General features: G+C 37.5%; 2 long non-coding RNA genes across 2 annotated transcripts; one reads left to right on the top strand and one right to left on the bottom strand.

Moving 5' to 3' along the window:
* The first annotated feature begins 1,663 nt into the window (after positions 1-1,663).
* On the top strand, positions 1,664-4,147 carry LOC135765025 (uncharacterized). The gene is made up of 5 exons (XR_012335601.1): positions 1,664-1,933; positions 2,448-2,541; positions 2,640-2,773; positions 2,856-2,959; positions 3,737-4,147. It is a non-coding gene; the product is annotated as an uncharacterized lncRNA (long non-coding RNA).
* Positions 3,784-5,311, bottom strand: LOC135765026 (uncharacterized). The gene is made up of 3 exons (XR_010540394.2): positions 4,812-5,311; positions 4,241-4,377; positions 3,784-3,922 (listed from the first exon to the last, which is right to left on the bottom strand). It is a non-coding gene; the product is annotated as an uncharacterized lncRNA (long non-coding RNA).
* Between the last annotated feature and the right edge of the window lie 5,652 nt (positions 5,312-10,963).

The following is a 10,963-nucleotide window of genomic DNA, read 5'->3' on the forward strand; positions in this document are numbered from 1 at the left end:
CGATCTCTCTCTTCTTATTTCCTCCTCTCTCAGGACATCCGCCGATGTAAACAACGTCTTCGATGCAGAGCACCCAGTCCTTCGTGCAGACAACAACAACAAAGGTGTCAATGTGTTTGTTTCACTACAAGGCTCATTCTTACTTGGCTTTAAACTCTGCTTTCTCTCTCTTCACAGATCCCAGAACGTATCAGAAACAACGTACTCTAGCCTCAAAACGACTCACAACCCAGCAGGTACTCACAGCGTACATACAACGCGACCCGACTCCTCAAAAGTAACTTCTGCTCTCTCCCTTTATATCCCTCTCTTTAGCATGGCTCGCCCAATCCTCGTTCGCCACGTCGCTCACGCAGCTGTGCCTCATTACAGTGATTGCGGGGGATTCCCGGGAAACCCGGAAGTGCCAGTGTCTGTGCAAACCGGTCCGGGCGGAACCTCTTCACTCTGCTTTTGGTTCCGCCCTGTCTAGTCACTCCGTGACACAAACACAATGCTTTATGACTGATCTACACAGGAACATGCATGTCATTTAAGTCGGTAGTATTGATTTTTGGCAGCTTGGGATGTCCACAAATTAACTATTAGTGGGTTACAACTGTCAGGAATAACCAAAGGAAAATCTAAACAACTTGCAATTTTCAACTTCAATCATGTAATTGGATTACTATAAAAATGTACAAAAAGTATTTAATTACTTGTTACTAATTACTTTCTAAATCCTATTTAGTAAAACCTACAAAGATTTAAACGGCTGGAATAAATCATATAAAAGTACATCAGTTATTCTGGTCACACGTTTCAAGATCCAGTTTTCACTATTAACTAACTATTAACTACTTTTCCTCAATATAATCCTAATTACTGCTTATTAATACTTAGTAAAGTAGTTGTTAAGTTGAAGTATTGGTAGGATTAAGGATGTAGAATGTGAAGGTTTTGCAGAATCAGAGATTAATATGTGCTAATAAACACCCATTATCTCAGTAATATTAATGCTATTATTACCAACCAGTTAAGAGTGAGAATTGTAAACTACACTAATAGTTACCATTACTCTTATTAAAAGTGGGGTGCATGATTGTTTAAAAACACTTTGGAAAAGGCAGTCGGGCCGAGTACCAAAACACACTTGTATCAGTCTACTAACCGACATCATTGCCTGGGTTGTTTATGTGTGGGGCGGGTCTATCAAAAGAAGGTCCAGATTCTATTGGGGTAGAGGCGTGTTTGTTTAGGTGATTTCAAATATCAACATTGGCTTTCAGAGATCATGCATCCTGCCTTTAACAGAACCAAAGTATTTAAAGTGAGAAGGATTCATGAAAAACATGCATTTGAACCTTAATCTTTAAATGTTGATGTTAAAGAGCACCTATTATGGGATACACGTTTTTAAACATCCTTTTGTGTGTAAGTGTGTATTAGTACATGCTAACGATATTCAAAAAGTACATACCTCAAAGAAAACGATGACGCGAGTTATCGTCTCTAACGTTCGAGGACTACAAAAAACACTCGGATTGTAGGCAACAGTTTACTTCCTGGGATTAGTGACGTAGATAAGACCAACATTATCATAGTTCAGCCCTCTCTGCTTTGCTTGGGTACGCCCTCAAAGACGGGGGTGGGGAGCGCCGAGTCAGAAGAGAGCTAAAATGGCGGAGGTTGGTAGTCCCTGCATTGACTCTGTTTGCAAACTCTTGTTTCATCGTTTAAGCGATTAAATCTCTCGAGTAGACGCTGTCTCTTTAGATGCGAGGGCAAAATAGCACTTTATAGACTTCCACAGAGGACATCATGTTTAATACGGTTCCGGAAAAATCCAGTCAGAAGTTGTTCACGGAGTTTTCACAATAACTGCTTCTCATGAACCGAAGCTGGACGTCTCCTCCTGAAAGTTGGATTACTGTGCACTTCTGGATCACAGGCTGTAAGTATTCACGTTTATTATTTGCCTTTTACTGTACATTACGTAACCGGTAACCGGAGATTAACATAATGTGCGTGTAGAGCTAAGCTTGCAAGCGAACTGTTTTGTGTTGTAATACTGTATTTCATAAACAACGTACCATATTTACACACGTGTATGTTGAATTATGCAGACTATCGTTTTTTTTTATCGATGTTGGTTAAGACATGTTTACAAACTTGCTAAGTTACCAGCTAAACTGTTACCGGTAAAATTTGTTCTCATGATGAAACTCAAGAAACTCTACAGATGATTTGTTTAAAGTTATATGTATTTTACTGTTGTATTTACTTGAAGCTTTCTTAGATTTTGAAACGAAGTAAACACGTAATGTGTGTTGCTAATGTTGGGCCATGTAATATGTAATACATTAACGTTTTAATGAATAGTCTAACGATTTATAGTCATGGTACTCTATTGTTATAATATGTCTTTTTGACTGAATACATGTTTGTTTTATTTGTCTATATCTTAGATTCGCAGCTGGACACATCCTTCTACACTGTATGCAAACATGCAACATCATAACACACAGTACAAGGAGTCAGACTGGCATATGAGGAGCAAAGGTGTGTAACACAAATGATGTATTTAGCTAATGAAACCACTACCAGTCTTAAATGTATAACTGATGATGACAAAGTTTTTTTTCTCTGCATAATCATAGGAACCCAGGCAGTAGCATCGTTTCACAATGTTTCCATCACCATCATCAGTGGATGCCTTTGCTGTCCGTAGCCTGAGATTTCAGATTTGCAGCAAAAAATTTTTGATTTTCTCATTTATTGGAATGCTGTGCAGGTATTTAAGTATTTTAGTAACTTTGTTAAATAAAGTAGTATTTACTTTTACAATAAATTAATTGCTTGTTTATATTTTACAGGTATTTGTACCTTGCAGCCATCCATTACAATGTCACCAAGCCGTAACAAAAGCAGGAGAGGGAAAGTACAAGGCTATGTTCCCAAAACACACAAGTGACATACCGTAAGCAGTTATGTTTTATTTCAAATACATTCATAATTAAAAACTTAGGGCCAGATTTACTAAGCGCTTGCACCAGCGTAAACCATCATTTTGGCGGTAAATAGCGATGTCGGAATTTACTAAATATGCGCAGTGGATCATTAGCGCTGAAAAGGTGTGGTCTAGTTCTTTTTGCGACTGACCTGATTGCATATGCATTTCTAGGAGTTTCCCTTTCAGACGCAAACATTTTGGGAGGAGACTATTTAAATGATTCACGCAACGCGATTTACTAATGTTTGCGCATGCATGTATGGCATTTGCGCGACTATTTAACGCCGAAAAAAAGCATGTCTTAAATCATTTTGCGCTTGAAATGGCTGCAATTGTTGTTGCTAGGAGGAGACATCGCAGAAATCAGAGACTGCATGGTAGAAGGGAGAGGATTTCCAGGATCATTTTACCAGATAAGTTCACGCGTCTCTCTGCCTTTATTTATCGGCCTGTATATCACATGCACCTGCAGGAGCATCATCTCTGCTTATTTGCAACCATGCGCTAATTTGCGCTGCTCTTAGTAGATTGGTTGGTCATTATGGAAATCAGCTGTTGCGCCTGTGTTATTTAAAAAGCGCTTTTTTAGTAAATAACCCGCAGATATCACCACTCCCATCAGCGCATTTTTGGAATTGCGCTCATGCGCTAATTTGCCCTGTTTAGTAAATCTGGCCCTTAATGTATGAAGCAGGGAAATAAATTATCAAAACAAAAGATTTATTGACTGCAATATTTGTACAGTTATGTGGATGATGTGATCAGGCTTGTGTTTGCTGAGGTATTTGAAGATAAGCTGAAGGAAACCCCGATTCCAATGGACCTGGCATCACAGTTTGAGAGACCTTCAAAGGAGGACGTGATTGCATGCCATCTTCAGTGCAGGGGTCGTCGGAAGCCAACATTCCGATCAGGAAGCTCCAAGCATATCTGGAGAACAACACACGACAGGATGATAACCCTAAAGTGTCATCTTAGATAGCATCAGCTGACAAAGCTTTGATATGCCATTTATCTGAATAGATAGCTGTAAGAAGTGAATTGAACAATTTTTGAAAGAAGAGCACAATATGGTTACTAAAGTATGTTTATTTGTATATTGTTTAACATTTAAATATATATTTGTAATAAATAAACTTTTGACTGACTACTATATTTTCTTTAAAGTTGCATCTTTAGTTCTTTTGGGTACTTTGTTACTATAATAATACTTTAGTGTTATTGGTTTAAAAATGTAATAAAACTTACTCTAGTCCTGCGCCTCAAAGGCTTATAGTCGGTACAATAAATGTTCTGTGTGTAGGGATTTAGACAATTTGTGCAAAACCTGGATGATGAATCACGCAGGTAAGAAGCCCTGGAACCTGTTGCATTCTCCTTAAAACCTAATAAGTAAAAACATAGCACTTATAAGTAAGCAGTCTTTCATAATAAACTTTACCATAGTGAAATAATGTAGAACATTCATTTCAATTAATACTTTCTTTGTGCTACATTTGGTGTTTCCATATAGTTTGCACAGTAAAATAGTATGTAAGCAGTATTTTATAATTAAGTTTACTATAGTAAAATAATGTAGAAATTACCAAGTGAAATCGTTTTATAATCATTTCAACAAATACTTTCTATGTGCTACATTTGGTGTTTCCATATAGTTTGCACAGTAATACAGTATGTAAGCAGTCTTTTATAATAAATTTTACTAGAGTAAAATAATGTAGAAATTACCAAGTGAAATCGTTTTATAATCATTTCAACAAATACTTTCTATGTGCTACATTTGGTGTTTCCATATAGTTATGTAGTACGTTATAATTACCTTTTGGATGTCTTTGCAACACATTTTCGTCTTCGTTTAGCATTCTGGCAGAGCTAAGGACACCTAAAAAAGTTAAATCCAATCGCGTTCATTGACGGAGATCGTTTATATCGTAATGGCCGTCTGAACTCTCTGGATCGAGCTTGAAGTGGTAAGGCAGTACAGACACCATCGTTTATAGAGAAATATAACGCTTGTTTACGATGCCTCTGAGGCTGTGACTCTCAGTCAGAATCTGTGTCAACCCACGCGTAGTCAGGGGCGTAACCTTTCAAACACACGCCGAACCCAGCTGACCAATAACAGTTGAGTAGTCATCTGACCAATCCGATTACACTAGACATTTTGGGAGGCGGAGACAGGAACTAAACCGAGCGTTTTCCAGACAGTGGGAAATCGGTGAGGTATGTAAGCAATTTATAAGACTCACAATGCATTAGTTCAAGTTTTAATAACATGTATGTACTATGGGATATTGCAATAACGTGCTAACGTGCCAATTTATTAGCACAATTGGTGCTCTTTAAATCTACTATTTAAGCAATATCGCTCGAGTAGGAGTGTGATATAGCTCTGTATCATCACGGCTGTGATTAGGCCAGAGGCACGAGGCCATAGGCAATCACAGCCGTGATGATATAGAGCTATATCACACGACTCTGAGAGCGATATTGCTTTTATACAACAGTTCGACGACACACGTTTGAAAAACGAAAACTAGAAAACAACAACGGAGTTATTTTAAAAGCCTCTTTGTTTGGGAACTACTTTCTTCCGCCACGGATTTGAGGGCGGCCAGAATGACAGGTAACACTTTCGGCTGCTTTGAATCTCATAATAACTCAATGGACGAAAAAGCCGTATCTTTATATAACCGTTTCTTGGTCACAAAATGTAGTTTTAAGATGAGTTCAGTCGAAAATGTAAATGTATTATATTTAAATCTGCAGTCGATTAGTAAAGATAGCGCCTGTTTGAACGTTTGCTTAGTGAGATTCGGTACATATGAGATCCAGAGCATGAGCAGACATCAGTGTTCACTCGCCCCGCTGACCACCGCCCTCTCTGGGCTATATCTCTGACAGGGATTCCCTGGCTCTGATGTTGGCCTTGTCTGTGTTTGATGGTCAAAAATGATATCAAATCAGCAGTATTTGGTGTCATGATGAAACTTACTTGTTTTCTTATTCATATTTAGTGTCTTTTGTGTTGTTATTGTTTTGGCGCGAGGTAAAAGTTAATTTAACTATACTTATATAATGTTACTATTGCTTTTTCCATTTATTCTTAACGCGATACGAGCACTCGATTATTATTACACTTTGTTCTGGTCAGTACTATATAAAACTGTTTTTATAAGTGTCAGAGAGATGTTTTTTGCATGCTGCTTATAAATATATCAGTGGTGATATCTCATAACGTGTTTTAATAATCACGTCACGATTAAATAAATGATCAATGTCCACATTTAAAAGCTGCTGTGCTTACCTGCAGTTCCACAGTGTTTTCCTGTGCCGTTATCAGTAGAATATCGCATAGCTCTTAGCCAATCAGATTTGAGAACCAGAAAGAACTGTTGTATAAAGTATTATATATCATTGATCTACAGTACATACACAGGATTTACTTCAATTACATCAGAAGTTATGTCATTAAATTACTGAGGAATCCCTTTAAGGAAAACGTTATTAAGTTAAAGTAACAAATTACTTGGTAACATGTAAATGTGCTCAATGTTGTTTTTGTCACGACAGGAATAAGCCCACTAAACACAGGACGTCGGATAGACGTGCAGATCATGTCTATATTGGGTCCGTCGGTCCATGACCAATTCTGGACATGTATTCGACGTCCAAACTAGGTCCACTATTTGGACGTCCCACCATGACCCTATTTGGACGTCATATTGACGGGCAACATTGGACGTTTAAACTGGGTAATTTTTTGGACGTCATTTGGACGTCATATTTATGGGCCACATTTGACGTTTAAACTGGGTAATTTTTGGACGTCATTTGGACGTCTATGACAGGTCTATGTCTATATTACATGATTAGGCCTATAAAAATGTGTTTATTTACAAATATCATCATTATTGTACCAACATGATTAATACATATGAATAGTCTATATTATTATAACAATACTGTTTTTTCTGCTTTCTTGAATTACATACAAAATTCATCTAAATGTACCATTCAAAATATGTAATTAAATGTGTAGTTCGTTATATTAAAAGTATATGACCATACTAGCAATTTAACATGAAAATATTCTCATATTAAATTGTTCATGATATGAATGCAATAAGAATGCCTTATTTACAACTTGAAAGAATGGCCACGTGGCCGAGTGGTTAGCGAGACTTGTTTGTAACACGGAGATAGGGGGTTCAAATCCCACGGCCGGCAGGAAATGTCTGAAAGGTTTCGGTGCGGTGGATGGGTGAAGTGCAGAGGCAATCATGTCTTCGCTTTTTTCATGTCTCTTTTCCTTACACGGCGGTCCTACGGTTGTCAACATTTTTAGACGTGCAGAACACGTCGAAAAAAAGACGTCGCCTGGCGTTACAAAACAACCCCTTTTATGGACCGGATTCGGACGTCCAAAAATTACATGAAAAAGACGTAATTCCGACGTCACTTTGCGCAGTGGGAGGGAGAACCCAAACGCAGATGATGTATACAATAAAACTGAGGACTTATTTAAATAAACACAAAAACCCACGAGGGGGTAAAACAGGAGATAAATAAACAGTATTGATGGAACACAGAACTGGGGAACAAACACGGGATACCAAAATAACAAAACAGACTCTGAGGAATGATTCAGGTGCTCCGGAAGACGGGACAACACACACTGAATTTAGACGAACGAACGTGCACACGACAGAGAACGAGAGGGCAATATATTGACACGACATCAATGGGGAACAGGTGAACATAATTAAATACATAAGACACGAGCACATAAGGGAGTAGGGTAAAAGTGACGAGACACTGGGAACACGTGACACAAATACATAATGTGAACACACGTGTCCCCACACAAAACACAATGTTGCCATGACCTTGCCCTCTGAAATAGGACCTGAATAATATATCAAGGTCAGGCAAGACCATGACAGCGACAAGACCGTGGGAACACGTGGAAGCCACATACACAATATGACTCCACGTGTCCCAACACAGAACATAATACTGTCATGGTCCTGTCAGATGTACTCAGACCTTAATCTAGCACAGAAGGTCTGACAAGACCATGACAGTTTTTGGACCTAAGTCTCATTGGTTTCCTGTCTGTCAGGAGTGTGATCGCACCCATGTTGTCTCGACACGGGAAGCTCTGGTCAAACTTCTGGGGAGCTTTAAGTCCTGAAGGCTTTTATGCACGTTCTGAAGATTATATTGACATCGTCCAGGGCAAACGAGTGTGAGTTTATTCTCTTGTTTATTACTCTGTGTGTGTGTGTGTGTGTGTGTGTGTGTGTGTGTGTGTGTGTGTGTGTGTGTGTGTGTGTGTGTGTGTGTGTGTGTGTGTGTTTTGTTAAGTTTTTGTGTCATGTTTGTTGTGCAGGGGTTTGTGGAACGTTCCGTACATTTCTCAGGTCTATCTGATTCGTGGAGAGACTCTACGAACCCGTCTGGCTGACGTCTCTCTGTACCAGCAGGTGGGCACGGACCCAGACATGGCGTTCTGTAAAAGCATCAGAGACCAGGTGAATTTACAAACATCTGCTTTAAGATATCTGAGAAATATTGCTGGAAAGAAATTAAGTGCAGTTTAAATTTATTTAAAAATGTATTGCTGTGTTCTAATTGCTTTATTGTTTACCTCATTTGTAAGTTGCTTCGGACAAAAGCGTCTGCTAAATGACATGATGTTAACGAAATGTATTTATATTTAAAAAACATAAAAATGGTAAACAAATAAAGCCACAGGTCTCAACTAGTTCAAATCCCAGTTAAAATCACAAAAACATGAGGTTTTGTCACACTTTCTGGGATTTTACTAACAGAGGCCACTAGGTGTCAACGTTTGCATACTCTTGTCACAAATTAATAAATTACTGTCACTGCATTATTATTACTGCTAAAATATTAAAACAACATTCTTTCCAACAAAATATAGTTTGTCAAGATTATTTCAGGTTTACAGGATATGTAATAATAAATATATATTAACACCTTGGGCCCACCGGTTGGCCAGTGACATTTTAGAAATGGCTCAAATCTCCCACTGTCAGTCACTGATCAGAGACATTCGGCTGTCTTTGTGTTTTGTCAGGGTGTGTTTATGTTCGTGTCAAACAGAGATGAGTTTGGACGTCTGGTCTCCACCACCAACTACAACATCAGTCGTCTTTATCCAGACATGTGGCAGATATTTGATAATCCCTTGGTAAGTTTTACTGCCATTAAAACCCCATGTGCGCCGAGATAAACACAAGTTTAACCGGTCTACTCTGTGTGTGTGATTTCAGGACTGGAGAGAAAAATACGTCCATGAGAATTATTCCAGGATTTTTGAGGATGATGGGAATATTGTTGAGCAGGTGAGGATCTTAAACCACATCAGTACTCAGTCAGCCAATGACAGAGCAGTTGTCATTCTGAGTTATGAAGTGTGTGCGATGATAAGCAGACTACGGCTGTGCAATTAATTTTCTTTTTCAATTTCTGCAAATATCGATTGGGGAAAAAAACAAGATAATCAAGGTATTTTGATTAAAGTGCCGCAATAAGTTTTTGTCTTTTTTTTTGTAATTAAAAATCCAGCATGTCATAAGCAGATGCACTGTTCATGTGCTCTCTATAATAATTATAATTGTTAAATATTAAATTATATAAGCAGTTGTTGTTTTATTATTACATTTTTTATTTTTATTGTATTGAGCTCATACTCAAGAACATTAATTTGAACTTTCAGCTGCTTTTATTTAAAGTTCTCTGGCTTAATCGTTTCAACCTAGAAAGAAAACAAAATGGATAAGAAAAGTTTAGAATATTTTAGAAGAATATTTAAAGGGATAGTTCACTTTAAAATTAAAATTCTGTCATAATTTTCTCATCCTCATGTTGTTCTAAACCTGTATGAATCTGATGAACACAAAAGAAGATAATGTAAGAAATGATTGTAAACACACAGCAGTAAGTGACCATAAACTTCCATAGTAGGAATAAAAATATGATGGAATTTAATGGGTACCGTCAACTGTGTGCTAACCATCATTTATCAAAATATTTTAGTAGTCATTTATCACAATACTTCCAAAATCAATGGTCACTTACTGCTGTGTGTTTACCATCATTTCTCAAAATATCTTCTATTGTGTTAATCAGAAAAAAGAACTTCATACAGGTTTAGAACAACATGAGGATTAAATGATGATAGAAATTTCATTTTAAAGTGAACTATACCTTTAAATGAAATAAAAAAAATTTGTAATGTGGCACTGGGGATTAGCGCAACAGGACATTCGCGAGTCTCGCAGTATCCTCCTGTGTACACCGCTGCGCACCTGTGTTTTTTCGCTGTGTTTTTATTTAAACAACCAAACAGACTCCAGGTCTCCCCCACACTCAAACTAAATGCATACTACATACAATATTTTAGAAGTAATATGATTTATTCTCTGTGGTTAAATAAACATGTTCTTATACTGCATTTTATTAATTATTTACGCGCCTTTTTCAATATGGACACGTGTGCAATGAAAACGGCATGACGACATAAGGTAAGACAAGTTTTTCCTTTTACCACTGTTTTACCAAGAATTTTATTTACTCTTATTAGTTGGTTAACTGCTATCACATCATTTAAAAGTCTGTTTATTGGGGGTCTTCATAACAAGATTTGGCTGCAGTAAAGGGATGTCACACAGTATAAATGTTTTGTGTTCATATTCTCTTGTTTTAGTTGATCTGTTGATGGAATTGCACTTCGTTTAAAATTGCAGCCTTTGAAAAGCATTTTAAACAACCAGGATTTTCCCTTGTATTGTTACAGTACATATTGCTTGTTGTCTTTAAGTGTACGTCCATGCATGAATCTTTAGTATGATTTTGTACACTTATAATGTGGTTTTATAGATTTGCTATTTGAAAATGTCCTTCTTGTACACCCACAGGAAAACATGGCATAAGTTTTCG

The sequence above is a fragment of the Paramisgurnus dabryanus genome, chromosome 21 (assembly GCF_030506205.2).
Source record: "Paramisgurnus dabryanus chromosome 21, PD_genome_1.1, whole genome shotgun sequence".
NCBI lineage: Eukaryota > Metazoa > Chordata > Actinopteri > Cypriniformes > Cobitidae > Paramisgurnus > Paramisgurnus dabryanus.